The sequence below is a fragment of the Taeniopygia guttata genome, chromosome 1A (genome assembly GCF_048771995.1).
Source record: "Taeniopygia guttata chromosome 1A, bTaeGut7.mat, whole genome shotgun sequence".
Taxonomy (NCBI): domain Eukaryota; kingdom Metazoa; phylum Chordata; class Aves; order Passeriformes; family Estrildidae; genus Taeniopygia; species Taeniopygia guttata.
The window spans coordinates 68,379,294-68,392,721 of NC_133025.1; the positions used below are offsets into that span (position 1 = coordinate 68,379,294).

The following is a 13,428-nucleotide window of genomic DNA, read 5'->3' on the forward strand; positions in this document are numbered from 1 at the left end:
GGGAAGTGGTGTGGCAAGATGGTGTCCTTTAGTGCTTTTACTGCCATAGGTCTGGTTTTATTTCTAAAATGAAGCAGAGCACATCTTTCATACCTCATTAGTCACATTTTCTTCTCTAAATGCTTACCCCTGGACAGCCACAAGGTAAAGTTAGAGGGCCACAAACTGGATGTTCACCAAATGTGCTCTGTCATCCTTCCCTATGGGGGATAGAGGTGATCTTCCCTTTTTTAGTAAGTTAAAAAGATAGTGCATGAAGACAAAAGGGGGGGTGGTATTCAGGTTCTGATAGGAAAAACTTGACATGAGTCACAAATTTAAGGAAATTTGGGGCAGAGGTATTATAATAATGTCTCTAGTGTGCTGTGAGGAGAAATGATGTCTAATTTTATATTTACAGGGGTATCCAGATCCTAAGATGTCAGTGGGAAATAAGGCTAATCCAGATGAAACCTACTTTACTAGGCTCACAGCACTGTTTGGTAAGAGTGGCCAGGCTGCTGGTGAGCAGCATCTGCAATTCTTTGGTGGCTACTGCACTAGTTCCTCATTCATTTGGGAAGCTCCAGAAAGCATTCTGCATCTCAGGGAGAATACTTTCAACGTCTTTCCCGATAGGGCTATTCCTGACCTCACACAGAACCACAATAAAATCTGCCACTTCTGCAGAATATTTCTACTGGATGTGCATTTTTTCTTAACAGTTATACATAAAATCCTTTTCACCTCATCCACCAACTTTAATATTCTACCTTTCATTTCTGTCAGGTTTTCTAAGCCAGAACTTAAGAGTATAAACCCAGTCCAGCCTATGTAATTAAAGCAATACTCAAGTTCACAGCGTAGAAGAGTTTGATTTGCCACCCATCAGCTGAAGCTGGTGAAGAAAAATGCTCCCATATCCCACTGTAGGACCACACACCTGCAGTCACCATGCCTTCAGGCAAACTGGTCAGTTGACTTTGTAAGGAAAAGAAGCAAAGGTCCTAGAGATGGAAGGAAAAATATATTTTCTTGAATATTAGCACCGTAAGAATACAATTAACAGAAAGAAACATTCTATGCCACTATGGAGTCATGAGTGAGTAGACAGTAACCCATGCCACAGTCCAGAACCTCTATGGCCATTAAATACAGATTTTTGTCTCCTTTAGTCTTTAGGCAAGACCATTGGCAGCCTAATGACTTTGATTCACATTTCAAAATATCCAAGGACAGAAGAGTCAAAGCCACATCCCCGTGCGTGACTTCTTGCAGACAGCTACACTCACTTGGCAGCTATTATCTCTCAGACCAGCTGGGTTGTGTTTTTCAGGGTCTCTGCTCTGGAGCCCTTCCAGGCTGTTGCATTTAGCTGGAATGTCTGTGGCAGAATTAGTCCAGGAAACTCCTTTCCTCAATGTGTAAACTTCTGCCAGGGCACCAGTGCAATGCAACTGCACCGCTCTGAATAAAGGCCTGGAGCTGAATAAGGCAGAAGCAGAAGAAAACAGAACTGGAATGAAGAAAGGCTGATTAATGACTGATTAAAACTGTGGCAAACAGGAGCGTTCTTCACTGATTATGCCCTTGGTACTCTCTCACAGAATAGTTACTTTGTTCAAAGCCAGATCCAGTGTTTGCCACAGAGCATTGCATACATACCCATTTTAATTTCCAAAACACCCTAAACAAAGCTCTTTGTTTAAAACTATTTGATACATGATCTGTCTTCATTAATAATTTCATGCTCAAAATAAAGTTCTGTAATCAAGTCTTTGCAGTCTTTAATAACCCTGAAACCCCCTCTCTAAAAGTTCTCCTATGTGTTTTCCTACTGCGTGACTTTGTCTCCTTTTCTAGACCTTCCCTACTCCTTTCCAGCCCATTCTCTCTGCCACCCGGATGGGTGCCTAGAGAATCCTCCCTCACCTTTTTCTGGGGTGTCAGGCCCATTCATTTTCAACACTTGATATTTTGCCTTCTGCAGAAGATCTAGATACTGTCTTTCCTCTGTCTGCTATCCATGCTATTGTCTCACATTCCTAGTCTATCGATGATGGCCCATTTCCACGCACAGGCAAATTTGTACAGAGAAAGCTCTGGGAGTATAACACACTACCAAGAGAAAAACATCCTTACTGCCTCCTGAGGGTTCAGAATTACAACACTGTAAAATGACCCTGCCTAATGCATCTCTCCATACATCTCTACACACTAGACCTCAGACTGTAACACAAGGAAAATAAACCTTTTTCCATCAGAGCTCAGGGAGCAGGAGCAGGCAGGGACGTGCCAGGCTCCCTTCTCTCTGTTGGAGCCACTCACCACGTCTTGCAGTACCCACACACGTTGCTTCTCAGCATTCCCTTGGCTCGAGCACACCTGTGCGTGGGGAATTTTTCATCACACACCTATCCCTATTTGTCAACATGTCACGCCATCACATCTTAAACCAAGCCTAAGATTACCTCAAACTTGGGGGTGCACCTGACAGAGCAGCGAGGCACATCTCGCACACCAGGTAGGCACCCAATTACAATTTAAGCTCCTTAGCAAAGGCCCTTTTTCACCTTCTGTTTTACTAGTTTAGGCACTGTTTGACACCTGTTTAATGTTAATACAATGCTGCTGTAGTGTTTTAACACAGTGGGGCTTTCATCCTGTTTGGTTATGGAGGCAACACATGACTTCAGTAGATTCCCTTTATATCAAAATCAGAAGCATAAGTCCATGTGAAGAGAAAATAAAGTACTTTACCTTTTTTTTCTTCTCTCTCTCTCTAACTGCATTACTTGGAGGGAAAACCTGTTTAAAAAATAAAAAAAGATGAGTTTGTAAGCACTTAAACTAACCCTGATTTGTCACCAGAGTCAGAGCTTTAGTCTTTAAGTAAGTGCAGAAGTTCTTCTGAATCATTAATACCAAATAAATTATCAAGAAGGAGGAAGAAAATACATAAAAGCCCTCATTATATGCAAAACAGATGGAGGGAAGCTGCTTTGGGAGGCATCGTACTCTACACCTGAAGTGGGAACTGAATTTTTTATGTAATCCCAATGGCTAGGTACTGGCAATGTTATTCTGAAGTAAAAAAATGGGACTTCTGTCTGTTGTTCTGAAATATTAACTCAAAAAAAAATATTTTATTTCTGCATATCCCAAGCTGAGAACATATGCATGGGAAAAAAGCTTATACTCTCTATGTCCTTAAAACCATTACATTGTCATCTTCAAATAAACACCTCAGCACAGCAGGTGCCTAGATCATACAGAGAAGTGTGTGGAACACAATGTTCTGAAGAAATCCTCATGGATACAGTTCTAGACTTCAAAAATACCTCTAAAAAAGTTTTACAAGGTCTCAATGGCTAGGAAAATAAAATTCTTTCTCACAATCAGAACTTTTCCTATTTCTGGAGCCAGAGACAAAATCTGAAGATTTACAATGTTCACTTTTAAACTTTGTGGGTTGGGAGCGGTTTACATTTCAGATTTTGGGTTGGAGTATTTCACTGGTTTTTAGTCACAATATTGTACAAATTAACTTCTTGTAGCAGCATCAAAAGCAAAGAAAATCCTGTGATTAATCTGCTTTTTCCCCCCATGATAAACAAAGTGCACCAGACACCAGACGTCAGTAAGGAACTGTCTGGGAAGAGATAATTTTAAAGGGCTTTGAAAAAAAGAAAGCAGCAGGGTGGTGTCTAGTCATGATAAGTTATTTTGAAAACAGACTGGATAGTGCTGATACTAGAGCATGATGACAGCACATAAAAATCTGGGCAAATACAACCAAAAGGGTAAAATGGGAACTTCAGTGTCATTGCAGAGAATGGTGAGAACAACAAACACACAACACATACTCAAGTTTGTGTATATTAATGTCTTGTTATGAAAAATGAATGGTTCACCTCAAAAAAAGAAAAAAAAAGCTGCTTTAAAGTCTTTTACTTCCACGTTATAATGAACCCGGGGTCAACTAAGATGTTGTTGATGTGTGTGTGGAGTTATCTCTGTCTGTATTTATGATGTTTTGTTTTCTCACAAACACTCTACAAATCACAAACACCTTTCTGGTGCTTCTTATGTTTCTGTCCATGGTATGTGGCTCTCTTGCATCACAGCAGTTTACAAAACAAGACTGGCTGAAGTTCAGTTTGGTTTTGAATGGAGCACAGAAATGAGCTTCCTACATTAAAAAAAAAAAAAATCTGTCTTATGTGTCATGGTTAGATAAAATCAAGAGAAGGACTGAGTCACACTGTTCTTCTACTTTTACTGTAACTCCTCAGAATTCACTGGGGCTACTCCTGACCGTAAAAAGCAACAAAATCAGGCATCTCTTTTACAGGATTTTTTCCCAGGAAACTTTAGGAGTTAGGTTGCTAAATAAATAGCTGTGTATCACAAGTTAATTCATGCTTCCTCCCCCTCCACCCTGCCTTATTTCTTTAACAAAAAAGGAACATGAGTGGAAAGTCAGACAGGACTAATAAATCATGCATGATGGGGAGTCAGAATATCCAACTTCCCAGACTTTTTCAATTCGAATTTTCATCTGTTTTACTTACATGGAAAACCATTCACTTAAATAATTTTGTGGCTGACTTCCACTCTTTTTCTATTCAGAATTAGTCTATTCCTCTATATTGTCAGCAGATCTACCTATCCATGGAAAGGCCAGGAAAAAATATTTTGCCTGTAATTCAGTACCTCCTTTTTATCTTACAAAGAAAGAGACTTCTCTGCTTCAGTACTATCCAACATTCAACATTTTGCATGGGTCAAATACTTGTTTAAACATTCAGTATTGCTGTCCTTATTCTTTGTACAAGTCTGCATCTGTAATGCATCAAACAAGGGACTGAGCCAAGATCAATACAAGGGATGTGTGAGGGGAAGAAACGGGCACTACAGTCCTGCCCTGCTTAAGAAGAAATCTGCAGAAGCAGATAACATCTGGCAACAACCTGTGTTCTTTGTGGGGAAGGGTATAATGTCTCTAGAGAGACACCACAAAATGAGGCCCATGCTGTTGGACCAAAGCTTCTTGCCCTTCTCAAGATGCAGGAATTGTGGAGATGAAGAAGCCACTTTATCTGCTCTTACGGTTGTATGTAGTTTGAGGGAGCACACACAGCCCAAACCAATTTTCCTGGCTTCTGCAGCAGCCCACACGTGGCCACCATCTCTTCCCAGCCCTGGGGCTCCACACAAGTCCTGGTTGCAGGACAAGCAGAGTCCCCAGCCAAGACAATTGCTGGAAGCCTCATGCTAGAACAGTGTTCAGCCATGGCCTCCTCCCTGCACATCCTGAATTCCTTCTGGAAATGACAGATGCTGAGAGTGCAGGAGCCCATCTGACCAACCCTAGAGCAGACCTGGAGCACAGACTGCAGTAACTGCACAGCCATGGATTAGTGAAGACAATGAGTCCAACTTCTGTGGCAATCACTGGACCTTCCACATCCCCACTAAATGTTCAGATTGCCCATGGGTCCTGCCATGTGACAGGAGAAACACCACATGAGGTTCTGCTCTCGCATTTACAAAACCTGAGTAACTCAGTCAGCTAAAACAATCTGCCTCCCTGTTGTGTACGAGTTCAGGTTATAAAGCAATTTCTATTCAGCTCTAACTGTACAGATTCCACACTGGTATTTTTCATGTTGTTCCTAATCAAGATTAACTCATTGGTTTTACTGTGTGCTTCATTTTGTTTTGTTTTTCAAACATGAGGAAAATATTTACAGCACTTCTCAAAACTTTTGGGGTTTTTTTCAGAGGGAAAACATATATCTTTCTTCAGTCTTAGGACATTCAAAGCATCCCTTTCCTTGTCAAAACCAGACATGGCTTACTGCTGAAACTTGAAAGAAAGCATGAAAATATTTCTCCATGAGAACAAGAGCCTCCACTTGGCAAGAAAAACTGTTCTCTAAAGTGATGAGCTTTGGAAAACCTACAGTCTGCATACAGGAGAAGGAAAATCCCATTCCTGTGATAACCATGCCTACCAACAGAACTGGACAGGAATGTACATCTGGAATGGGCAAATTTTCCATTTATAGATTAGATGGGTTTGGATGCTGGCCATGATGTCCTTCCTATTAAATTGAAATTGCCTATCCCCTCATTACAAAGCCCATTCTCCCACAGAGACAACCGAGAAGGTTTGGTCTGTGTAGGTGCTTTGGTACCTGCTCTTTTTACAGGGCTTGACCTAGAGAAAATCAAGCAAAATATTTGCCAGTCCCACATTAATCTACCTCTCCAGTCTGTGATCAGAAGGTTTCTTTTTACAAGTTAAAGAAAAGACACAAAAGACACTGACATGTTTCTGCTTCCACAGCAACCAGTCCTGGCCTGTGCAAGGAAGCTGCAGTTTCATCAAACCATTTAAAGGAGGATGGATGTTATTTTGCTGGAGTAGTTTCTACTGTTTTAACTGAAGTGGTAAGGAAGGGATTTAACCTAAATCAATACACAACTGATTCAACTGATATGTGTCCAAAAAAGGCATTTGCATCAGCATAATGAAACAGTGCAAGATTTTCATGTAGACAAGACTCAGAAGAAAATATAACTATATTATTCTTTGGAATACCATGAACATGCCTTGTTTTGCCCTTGTCTGCTGTCAACACCTCCTCCACCGCCTCCAGGGGTCTGCTCCCCACTGCCTGACAGTTTTATTAACTATATCTTCCTGTCCTGTTTACCCTCAGGTACCCACTTGTTGGCAAGTTACACTTCTCTTTATCACCAAACCACCACCCCATTTGATGTAGTTCTCAAGAACTGTAGCTTCCTGCAGTTCTGCTAACTTAAAAGATTCCTCTTCAGGGTAGTTTCAACTTGATGTTCCCCAGATTTTCCCCTTTCCTCTATTTGTAACAGTAATAGTTACTCCAGCTCCAGAACACAATTGGCTGGGTTTTTCCTCAGAGAACCCAAAATATATTTGTTTCAGGCTTCTGGTGTGCCCAGTGGGAACATCAGACTGTGACTACTCCTTCTGGGAAGCCCATCTTGCTCTAGAGGGTGACATACAGTGAGTGAGACAAAGTATAAAAAAGCCAATTTTGAACAGCTACTTTCTCAGCTTTGCATGATACCTCTCGAGCCACTGGTTTACACTACAGACTGGGGAATGTCCTTGGGAAGAAAGAAAAGGTCAAACCTTACTCTTCTTACTGTTCTTGCACGGCCAGGCCAGCACTGGGATGCAGATGCTGAGGTATTTTCTCTCCCCATTTTGCCAAGCCACCACCGCTGCTGCACTGTGAGCTGCAGGGGGAACACAGGGGATCTCTGGGGATGAGGCACAGGGAAACAGCGCTGAAATCACAACATCCAGCCACTCTGAGCACACCAGGGCCAACATACAGGATAGGTTAGACAGAGTTTGGTGCTACACTGGCAGAACAAAGAGCTGGCACTGTTGGCAGACATTTTAACAAATGGCTCGTTTCCATGCTGTTGAATCCATGGCAAACTTCCCAATGGAAGCAGCCTCTGGCTGTAAATGTGCAGTTAACAACCCAGGTCTGTTACAGCACACTCTGCTTCCCACCAGCTGCACATGGCCCACAATCCCCACAGGTAGTTGCAGTCAAAAACAAGCTGGAGCTATTGAGCACAGGAGAGTGTTTCCAGGCATAGTAAATCCAACCATACTATATTTTAGATAGTCCTCCTGCTTCTCCTCGGACATAAATATTGAAGGTAAGTGCCTTATTAACAGGAGGGAGAAAACAGGCTTGATTTCCCCTCCATGTGCATAACAACACTTAAAAGTGCAAGTTTTGAAGCATCTTTGAGACAGAGTGGTGAGTTGAAGCAGGAGACTGTCTCCTACATTTCAGTGCAAAAGACAGCAGGGAAAAGGAAATTCTTTTTTGTGTCTTTAATTTGAGGATCAGACCATTCAGAAAATTGGTGATAAACGGCTAATTTCCTCTTTAAACCCAGGTTTATATCTTTTGAGTCCCTACCAGAACATTTTCAAGTCTATTTATTAGAAATGTAAGCCACCTTTATTTTTTTTTTTCTTCTTACCCTTTTTTAGGAAAAGAGGCAGAGGAAGAGAGACTTTCCAACTTCTCATTATTACAAAATATAAGGAATACAATGCCCAATTCAATCTGCTGAGTTAAGAGTGAAGAACTGCAAAAGCTGTGGCCACACACAAGTTTAACTCTGCCCCCGTGTGTGCAAACATGAAAACACATCCATCCACCCTAGATCCTGCTCTGGTTTTGTGCTGAAGGGTGTGTTAGTTTGTGGCAGTAATAATATATGGCATCCACAATGACCATGAAGCTACAGGACACCTTTTCTCTTCTACACTCACATGTCTTTGCATTATTAAACTCCTTTATGACTGCACTGCCTGCTAAAAAACAAGCCATAGTGATATGCCTGCTGCCCACAATAATAAAATAAGGAGAACTGATCTTTTGACAAGGGAAAGGTCTGCAGGGCACACCACTGCCACGCCCCAAGTAATCACCTTATCAAATTTTAATTGATTTCAGCTTTCACATTAACCTTTGTGAGCTGAGTGTACAAAGCCACAACCTTGTTTGCTGTATATGGGAGGACCCAGAGCACCAGTGATGCTCCAGCATGGTCCCCTGCCCTGGCCAGTGACCACTGTTAAACCAGCCTGGCAAGAGGCAGCTGTGGTAAGGCAACCAGGAGGGAGTGCAGGACCATGGTGACCTATGTGCAGCTAAACACCACTGCCAAGATGCCCCTTGTGGGGCTGGGCACCTGGAAGGTGCCCCTGGAAGCTACAGAGTAAAGGACCTGTACTGCAGAGCTCCCAGGCACAAAACTGCAGGGCCCCTGGTCCACCTCTGGAGAGCTGTCCTGGTGCCTGGGGCTCTGCTCTGCCTGGCTGTTAGGCTGAGCCTGAGTTGGAGTGGAGCTACAGATAAATGGCTGGAGGTTGATTTCCAACCCTGAAGTCCATGTTTATCACTGCAAGAAATAGTGTTCTTGTAAAGAAAAAAAAAAAAAAAAACACTATCAAACTGGATTGGGAGGGGGATTGCTTTCCCTAACATGATTTCCCTGTTTTTATTTTGCTAGAATACAGGCCTTTAACAAGCACTGGTTTGAGATTCTTAATGTTTATGCATTTTTTCCAGTCTCCAGCTGGGCAAGTAAAAGCTGCAGTGACGGCTGCCATCGATGCCGGGTACCGCCACTTTGACTGTGCCTATGTGTACCTCAACGAGAGTTAATTCTTACCTAAGTAAAGGTCGGCAGCAACCACTCTTTCTGGCTTGTCTTATACCTTCTTGGTTTTGCCTGCTCCATGCAGTGCAGAGTTCTGTGCATGCTCAGGAAGAACACTCAGATACACCACTGCCTCTGAAAGCCCCCTACTGCCAAGGCAGACCCTGGGGAAAAGGGGGAGCACAAATGATGGTAAACTCACGGAACCAGAGACTGGCACTGACACTGCAGAGTCACAGGCCAGGCCCAGCCCAGAGCTTGCCACAACTGAAGAGCACTAGGATGGCCTCATGCCACATCATCTTCCAAAGAACAGGAAGCCTTGTGCTGTGCAGGAGAGCACCCCAGAGCTTTAACCCTGGAGGTCCCAGTCTGCCCTGTTTTTGTCTCCAGTTGTGGTGCACCTTTCACAAGAAACCTCTGGTGAAGGCAGCCTGCCAGAAGAGCTTTGCCAAGCTGAAGCTGGGTTACCTGGATCTTTACCTCATCCATTGGTCTTTTGGCTACAAGGTAGCAGAAAAGTACTGCTTTTGGCAGCAGTAGCAGAAAACCCTTGGTTTTCTCTCCTGGGAGAGCTCCTCAGCAGTGCCAGGAGCACATACAGCACCACTGCTGCTCCAGAAAGAGCCCGTGTGCCTGCTGTGCCAGCACTGCCCCACTGCTGCCCAACCCTCTCTGCTGTGCCCCGATCCCTGCCCGAGAGCGCTGCCTGCACAGCATCCTCTGCCCTCCTGATAACGGAGAGGCAGACCCAGCAACCAGGTCAGACATCTGGCTGCAAGCAAAAGCTGTGCCTCTTTCCCTTTCCTTTACAAACCCAAGGTGTGCTCTTCTGAAAGAAAACCCCCTGGGACAGAGGGGTGCAGTTTGCTGCCTGACAGAAATTCTTTCCTCTGTAGGTTGCAGAATCACACAGTGCAAGTAAACACTTCCATTTCCCATTTCTCTCTTTAATAACCAAATCCTTAATACAGTACAGGTTGAGCTGACCTTGCCTGTAGGAGCCTTAGTGTTGTTTCACAGACTTTGTATTTCAAAAATATGATACTTATCAAAATCTCTATTCTCCCTTGTGCTTTTGAGCTCATTCCTCCAATATTGTTTTAGTTAGCTGTACGTGGACAAAGTTGTCAAGTGAAACTGCACAATATTGTGGCATTTAGGTAATTACAATAATTCAAAATACTTTGGCCATATTGTCTAGTTACAGGCTGTTCTAACTTTTTTAATACAGCAATTTCAACAGTGAGCCTCCCCACAGGACATCTGTCAGTAGACGCCCTCCAGTATAAATGTCTGGGTTCACAGGGCCAAAGTCAATTCTCCACAGCTTTTTAAAAATACCTAAAGAAACTCTTATTTGAACAATACTTGATGTGAATTCATGTAAGACTGCAGAATATTATTCTGTAAGTTAACCACTTCCCTGCATGCACTTTGTGGATCAGAGGGTCCAGCATAAACCTTTATTGAGATAGTAGATGACAAAAATACATGAACTAAGATGTGACTGAAGAACTAGTTAAGTTATGGTGAGAATTACTTAATTTTTTTTTTAAATGCACTATTAGCTTTACCTCCTTACATCCCTGTTAGGTGATTTTACACAGCTAAATAATCTCTGTGTCTTAGCAGAGGTTATTTCAAGCCTTTTCTCTCTCTCTAACAGGCTGGAGAGGAATTGTTTCCCACAGATGACAAAGGCATGGCCATACCCAGCAACAGTGATCTTCTACAGACGTGGGAGGTAAGTTCAGGCAGAGCAAAAGAGGAATGTCCTCTGTACTCATCAGTCTTTGCCATGCTCCCATTACCTGCAGCAGTCACAGAACTGTTGTCTTGTTCACAGAAAATTAGCTGGAAGGAACATAAGGCAGTACAAAATAGCTTTTCATAATGGGCATGCTTAACCTGTCCCTGGTTACTCCTGTTCTCTGAGTGCCTTACTTGACCAGAGCTGCACAAGCACTTCCAGTGGAGCTGCACACCAGCCTGAAGCTAGAAAAGGTTCACTGTGGAACAGCTGCACAATTGTTTTCATCACAGCTCTTGTGCCTTTCTTGAGTTGCTCAAACAAATTTCAGAGAAATAAAGACATTTTAGGTTGAGATCCGGCCTATAATGTGTGGGACAGCCCTCCAATGCTTGCACAACAGTGGATTACTGATTATCCACTGTATCATTCGTCTCCTCATGCAACTCAGTGTGAATTTCTGCACACTCAGGGAATGAGAATTTGGGCTTGGGTGAGATGGCATTAATATGCCAGCACTGCTTTTCCCTCAAAGAACTTTGCAACTTTAAATAGTTATTTTATGCTGGTCGTGGTGGGAAACAAGTCACATTAGGAAGAACATCATCATGAGCTGCCTTGCACACTGGATGATGATTTTGCTATTTTAGGCCATGGAAGAGCTGGTGGACTGTGGACTGGTAAAAGCCATTGGAATCTCCAACTTCAACCATGAGCAGATTGAAAGAACCTTGAACAAGCCAGGACTGAAGCACAAGCCTGCAAATGTCCAGGTGAGCTGCAAAGTGACAGCAGATGACTGGTTTTGTGGGATTATAAAGTCCAATTACAGTGGAATGAGGAGATTCAAAAAGGGTGAACACAGTACAGTAGACACAAAATGTACTTTAAATCCCTCTCTATAGATATTTCAGAGCACAGCACTTGGATTCTCCTATTTTTTTATTTTGTATCGCCTTGCTCAACCACTCTTTAAGGATGTTTATCCCACAGCATTTAAGGTTTTTGGAAGAAGGAAGGAGCATTTCCTTCAGCACCACTATTCACTGGTTGCTTTCAGTCTTGCAGCAGCAGAAACCAGATGTTGACAAACACACCCCACAGATCCACAGTTTCATCAGAGGTGTCTGCATTTTTTAATAAAATTAACTTTAAAATGCAAAAACCTAATTGGTGGAAAGTTTTCTGTCTGCTGTAGGAAAAACCAAGAACCCTCCCACCCAGAGATGCACAGAGGGGTGGGCTGCAGTCACCTGCACTGTGGGGACACAGATCCAGCCTGGGACACTCAGCATTTTCCCCTGCCATCCCTCAGCACCCACCTCGTCCCCTTCTCACCAGCCACAGCCCTGTTTTTAATAGACAAATACAAGAATTATCACAGATCTTCCAAATAAACCTCTTGAGAAGACACAGAGAGATTGGTGGGACCTCAGAGGATGCTCCTAGCTTGATCTGAACTCCATGCAAGAAAGAGGCCAATGTCTTAAAATCAGATTAAATCTCTACCCCCGTTTTATTCCTGCCTTAACAAGCGTCTGGAAGTTGAACCCATGCACACAATTTAGCAATGTAAACATTCTATTCCAACATATACTCTTTTCTCAAAGGCCCTGCCATCATCTGGCAACCCCAGCCACACCTTCAGGACAGAAACAAGTGTCACTTTCCGGGTATTGGCATGGTCTGGGCAAGGCCTCGCACAAACAAAGCAAAACACAAAACCTTCTGCCCAAAATCCTTTCTTAAAACACCAAGATGTCTCTCACGGCATACCTTGGGAAAAATAAGCACCAGACTTCACAGGAGAACATGAGCTCACAGAAGAAAGCAGAGAAAGAGCAAATTGCATCTCAGCCCAGCTCTCTTATGTGATTAAACTGCTATAATACCACATCCTGCGGAGGACAGCTGACAGCACTGCCAGAAACCTGGGGGAAGATTAAAGGGAAAACTTATTTTCTTGTCTGCCTTCAGTTAAATGAAGCAGAAAAATCTCGGGCGTCTGCTGTGGGAAAGGCATCCAGAGAAAAACACACTATTGTACATATTTCAGATTTCTGTTTGTACCTGAAGGAATTCTCCGAGTACAAGCAAACAGCAAAGCCTCCCAAGCAGCCCTAACCGCCTATTATGGAGTATTTGGAGGATCACGTTGATAAATTCATTTCTTTCTCACTGCACTTTCAACACAGCATATTTTGCCTCTCCAAAACTGCAAAGTCGGTTTCTGATGTGAAATTAAAAGGCCACCTACCGTTTATTTCTACATTTGTGTGTTTCCTTCTGAAATACGGTCTGCACCTACCTGAAGGCTGAGGAGGGGCAGAGGGCACACTGCGATCGCTGTGACATTGGCTGTAAACTCAGCGTTCTTTGGTAATTTTGAAAACACACTAAAACACGCTTTCCCTCAGTATTCGAAAGGAAGTGATTCGTACTGA

At 43.0% G+C, this 13,428-nt stretch overlaps 1 protein-coding gene and 1 pseudogene across 4 annotated transcripts in view; one reads left to right on the forward strand and one right to left on the reverse strand.

Annotated features, from left to right (window-relative positions):
- Positions 1-13,428, reverse strand: part of BPGM (bisphosphoglycerate mutase) — a 29,338-nt gene that overhangs the window by 15,585 nt on the left and 325 nt on the right. For 2 of the 4 annotated variants that reach the window (XM_072923829.1, XM_072923828.1), the window contains exons 2-3: positions 12,761-12,915; positions 2,740-2,787 (exon numbers count right to left, since the gene is read on the reverse strand). The gene's annotated coding sequence lies outside the window, so the exon portion shown is untranslated. The remainder of the gene's footprint in view (positions 1-2,739; positions 2,788-12,760; positions 12,916-13,428) is intronic. The other 2 variants (XM_030263607.4, XM_030263604.4) reach the window with 1 other exon arrangement.
- On the forward strand, positions 8,222-12,455 carry LOC140682280 (aldo-keto reductase family 1 member B7-like; annotated as a pseudogene).